General features: G+C 43.2%; 1 long non-coding RNA gene across 1 annotated transcript in view; it reads right to left on the bottom strand.

The window, feature by feature from the left end:
• Positions 1–3,360: 3,360 nt before the first annotated feature.
• Positions 3,361–5,552, bottom strand: part of LOC109300742 — a 2,448-nt gene continuing 256 nt past the window's right edge. Inside the window, exon 2 of the long non-coding RNA XR_002098317.1 lies at positions 3,361–5,496. This is a non-coding gene — a long non-coding RNA (uncharacterized LOC109300742). The remainder of the gene's footprint in view (positions 5,497–5,552) is intronic.

Raw genomic sequence — 5,552 nt, 5'->3', positions numbered from 1 at the left:
CCCGTCGGCGCCGAGCACACGAAGCCCCGGGAAGAGGGAGGGCGACACCCCTGCCCGGGCGGGACCGGGCTCCTCCGCACGGCGCGGGGTTGGTGCCTGGGGCGGGGCGGAGTTGCGTCCCCTGCTGCTGCCGGGCGGGGGCTCCCGGGGTCCACCTCAGCCCACCCCCATGGGCGCTGCTCTGCTCTGGCCGTGCGGGCGACTTATTTTAGGCCCTCGCCCGAGGCCCGTGGCAGCCCGGCTCGTTTGCCAAAAGCTCCGTTTCGGCAGCGGAAACGAGGCTCGCACGGAACTAAACCCGACCCCTGCGGAGAGCGGGCTGCACGGCTTGAGGAAAGCGGCGTGCTCTGTCTGGGTTGTACATAAAGATGCACGCTGGGTAGGTGGGTGCGAGCAAGCCAAAGGCCATTTCCATAGCAGGGTGCTGTGTTTAGTTTGCATTTCCTCAGCGAGGTCTGCATGCTCTGGTCTTGGCTGCTTTCCCTTCCACGTGAAATCCCCTGCCAGTAAATACCAACTAAGCCCTCAGCTCCCCTGGGCGAATGCTTGTATGCTGAGCTGTACGGGAAAGGAACCAGACGACTTGCTAGGCATTAGTGACTTTTGAAAACCAGGAACTGAGTTATGCTCTTCCTCTGGCCCTTTCTTATGCAGGCTGCTTTATTCTGACTAGTGCTAACCAGCTTTCTCTGCCAGGCCCCAGCTCCTGCCTGTGCTGGGGTCTAGTTTTCCATGGTAAAAATCTGGCTGTGGCAGGCAATTCATGCTAAACTCTTCCCTCTGCAGGCCACGAGTGCGCCATGGGCATAGGAAGATGTCACCAGCACTTGTGTTTTTAAACCAACTGAACATTTTGTTCGCAACGACAAGCTAAAACGTGGGAAAGAAATAGTAGGCCAAGTTGCTAGCGTTCTCTGCTGGATGGTGTTGGAAAGGGGTACTGTCCTTCCCCCTACCATGCGTGCCTGGACTGCAGCTGGCTAGGGCTGCCCTAGGGACTTGAAGCAGCAAAAGATAGGAATTGGATCGGGGTCCGTAGGGCCAGCCCTGCTAGGCGATGATCTAAAGAGGAGAAAATTCACAGGTACTGGGCAAGTGAAAACAGGGCAGAGAAATTACAGGAGTCCTGTCTGCTGGGAACTGGACAATGTGCAGTAAAGGTCATGTTCTTTTTTGCTTCCGTCTTCACAACAAAATTGTGTCTGGGTGTTTAACATGAGGGATACGAACAAGGAACACAAGCCAGAACAGGTGAAAGAATAGTTAGATGGCTTTGTATCAGCAGCACCTGATAAGAGTTTTAGGGCTGTCCTCTGCTGTGCACTAGTCAAGGGTTCTCGCTATTGTAGTTCGTAAGGGTACTCACCTGAGAGTGGTTACAAACGTTTTGGAGGACACTCCTAGAACTCAGAAAACCTCTTGCTAAGTTGAAGTGTTTGCAATCAATGAGAGAAAATGCAGCAAAGTGCAGAAGTACTGCATCTGGAACAGGGGAAAACTCAAATGCAGAAATACAAGCTGGGGAATAATGTTGCAGAAATGACAGGCAGCAGTATGGGACTCAGTGAAAATGTGGACAAGAGAGGTAATTATTGCATTCTGTTAAACACAGGCAAAGTCATAGTTGGAGTATGGCATCTTGTGTTGCACAGTGGAGGCTTTTAAGTGAGAGACTAATTGTGGGGAGGAGCATAGAGGAGAGTATTGACAGTAGTAAGACATTAACAAACGTGAAAGAAAGAAAATGTCTAGGAAAGAGGAGACAGGTAAGTGTTCACCTGTGTAAGATCAGTTACTTTCCTTGTCCACAAGGGTGCAGGATAAGTAGTAATCAACTTTTTTTTTTTAAACAGATTTAAGGTTAAGGCTCTTAATTACAGAGTATAGGTAAGCACTAAAACAGCAACCTGGAGAATCCCTTAGTTGGAGGTTTTAAAGAACAGGTGGATAAATGGTCATTACCATTTGCTGCACTGTCAGCCTTAGCCCATTGCCACAGCTATAGGCCAGCAAAGTCAAAATTTTCCTGTGGCCATAAATGTTGTCCGCCAGCCACAACACAGGCACAATAAGGTTAGACAAATCTACTGCAAAGGGCTTTGCTCAGTCTTGGTTCAGTGTGGCGGGTGGATAGGTAGATGGTCCTTCCAGCTCTGTTTGTATGACATGTTTCCTTTTAAGTGGCAGGTTATTGTGGTATTTTTTTGTACTTTATGCACTTCAAGATCCCGGCTTTCAGAAGTGGAGACCATGTTGGGGTTGCTTTGGGGGTAGTAGTGCATGTTAGGTAAATGGAGACACAGGCAGATGTAATATGTGGACCTCTGGCCTGTCATGACTCAGATTTTAAAATCAGCCAGTCTTGCTCAGTCTTTTACACATACAGAAAACACATTTTTACTTGAAGAGGACAGATTGAATCCTTATACTGGAGGCAGTATAATGGAGGATGGGAATCCTGATGGAACATATTGTCTAATGTTAATTCAGATGGCTGACTGGGAACTTTTCACTAGAGAGGACCTGAAAGAATTACTTCAATGCAGACACAAGAACACACGATACCCAGATTTCTGAACTGTGCCCTGGACCTCACTTTTGGTGGTAGGAACAGCTTGCTTATGGAAATTGTAACTACTAACAGCAAACTAATATTTCAGAGAAATTAAAAGCCCTGCCCTATCACTGCTCATTTTTTCAAATTAAGAAACAGTTTAACAACAAATATTTACTAAGTTTAACTAGCTTTAATTAAACATCTGGTTTAATCCTAGGGTATTAAAGAGATTAAATAATAATTCACTTTGCCCCAGCACCGATTTAACAAGGTGACTGATGGTTTTTAAATTCACACCGATTTTTAAATGCATGCCTTAACATCCCACCGAGGTAGATGATTATTCTTCTAGGAGCATAGCTTTGGTCTGTCAAGCAACTATACCATCTTAGTGAAGAGATTAGTTTTGCTGGAAGTGCAGAGACCCTGTAGGAAAAACTTGTCTTAGTAGGAGCTACCCCTTACAAATGAGGGCTTATAGGCTTAATTTTCATATTGGGAAGTATTTTTCTCCATTACTTAAGAATTTATTTATTTATTTTACAGCCACAAAAACTAAAAATCCTTAATGGCAGTGAACAATATGCTGGTACAGTCACAAAAGTGGTGGTTTACAGGATGATCAGGCCCTGCTTTTGATAGCAGACATCCAAGGAGTAATTGTTTCTGAAGCCTGCCTTTGCTGCCCCTATAAGTGTGCTTCCCCTTCTTTGGTTCCTTCCATTTTAGAAATGAATGGCTTTATGCAATCAATGGCTTTAAGAGATTAAGACGGCATGCACTAAATTACATCTGAAACATTTTGACTTCTTGAACCAGTTCATTTGTATTCCATCTGTGAAAGATTAGTTTAACTTGTATACAGTGCAAATATCAATCCCCTCCCCCACATCAACAAAAGAATCGACAAAGTACGACAGAGGTAAAGAGTAGAAGCCAGTAAGTATATTTCCTGTGGAGGGGGAAAATAAAAATCTGAAGATCTGCTGAAAGATTTCAGTGCAAATAACTAGCTTTTTCTTTCACTTGTTTAATGATAGTTTCCTTGCAGTGGTCTGAAAAGCTATTATTTGACATAGGTAAGTTTTGTTTTTTTTTTTTTAACCACAGAATAGACTGAACAGCTCTCCAAGACCAAATAATCTGAAAAGCTACTATTGACATGGGAAGCATTTCCTGTATTTATAATCCAGTGTATGTGGTTAGTTAATAAAAAAAAAGGGGGGGTTTTCCTGGTCCCTTTGATTGTTCGAATTTCATGCACAACTAGCAGCAGCCAGCTTTAAAAGAATTGATTTGCTTTTCCCTCAAAAGGTTTTGCAAGATCAGTTGGCAGTGTTCTGGGTTGGCTAGAGGAGTCATGCATGTGAAAGTTATCAAAAGTACCCCTTGAAAGTTTAAGGTACTGTATTTTCTCACATACCACCTGCCCCCCAAATGAGATACATTTTCTTCATTTTGCCTTCCCAAAATAAGATGCATATTTTTTTCCAGCCCTGGCTAAACACAGGCTGCAGCGGATCCTGACTCCGGCAGCCATGGCTGTGAGAGGGTTAACACACTAGCTGACCCTGAAGGGTGAGCTCTACCCCTCCTTCCCTGCAGCTGGTAGAGGAAGAAGCAGGGCAGCCATCTTGCAGCAGTGTCTCCCTGCTTCCATTTGTCCATGTTTCTATTCCAATAAAGGGGGGAAATCAGGTTCCCCCCTCCCCATCCCTTAAGACACCCCAATTTTGGAGGGCTGTTTTCCTGGGGGGTGGAAAATGTACATGTGGTATTTGAGTAAATACGGGAATTGTTCCCCAGAGGAAAGGGCCACCTAGTAACCTGTGGGTTTTTCCCCCACTTTGAAAGTTGAGAAAAAGATCCACATACACCTCAGATAAAAGGAAAAACTTGCCCAGCTCTTTTAAACCACTACATACTGAAGAGAAATTTTTTATGAAACCCTTCACTCAAAGTAGCATCACCAGATAATTGTCCTTTTAACCGTCATATACACAACACTTAAAAAAATATTATGAATAGAAGAAACTTATAAATACTTCAAGTTATAATCGCAGTTGAGAGCCACATCTGTACAAAATGTAAGCGACATATATAAATGATTAAGAAAAAGTGCAAAAACAGAACAGTATCAAGAGTCTCCACTTTTTACAGTATTTATGGTTCAAGTCTGAACAATGAGCAAGGACGCACAAGCCCAGAGTTTAAAAAACACAAAACAAAACAGTTCTGAAGCGATACAATAATGGTTGTTGCCTACACAAAGTTGCAAACCATTATTGAATCACATCCCTCCCTCCCATCTTAGCACATCTACAACTTCCAGTTATTAAAACAACACTTTAAAAAAAACCCCAAAAGTTCTGGCTCAAGTGATTTGTCCCGTTGTTTTAATACAACCCACAGCACACCAAGTTCCTTAACTGGACACCTAGATCATCATCCACAGGTAAAACAAGATAATGGGAAACCTGGCTTCCAACTGCAGCTTGTTTTGATTGACATCTAAAGGCAAACAGAAATCCCTTTATAAAACAGGTAATACAAAATGCTAGTTTAGACCCTGATCCTGTCAACTTACACACTTCACTCACATGAATAGTGCTACAAGGTAAAGTTACATGTGCATGTAAAAGTTTAGAGGATTAGAGTCTGAAGATCCCACAGCAAGAATGTTAGAGACAGCTGTCCCATTCGACCATCGCCTGCCCGCTAAGATCCTGGCTCTGTATCTAGTTGGTGACCTTACAAGTATCAGCAGCTTTTCCAGTAGAAGGAAGCTTTAATTCTACATAAAACTTTGTGTTAAAGCTGAAAGTGCTGTTGGAATAGGAACGTCTTGGCAAGTTAAATAAAAAAAGAAAAAACATTTTAAAATGTATATCAAAGAGAACACCTGAAGAATGAAGTTACAATTAACTATTTTAAAGAACCTTTCAGTACACATACAAATTAATTTAAACAGTCATTTAACTGTATTCCCAAGGAA

The sequence above is a fragment of the Gavialis gangeticus genome, unplaced genomic scaffold, assembly GCF_001723915.1.
Source record: "Gavialis gangeticus isolate Ggan-Ray unplaced genomic scaffold, GavGan_comp1, whole genome shotgun sequence".
NCBI classification, from domain to species: domain Eukaryota; kingdom Metazoa; phylum Chordata; order Crocodylia; family Gavialidae; genus Gavialis; species Gavialis gangeticus.
Note: the sequence above shows the minus strand (reverse complement) of the source record. Positions and strands in the feature narration are given on the sequence as shown.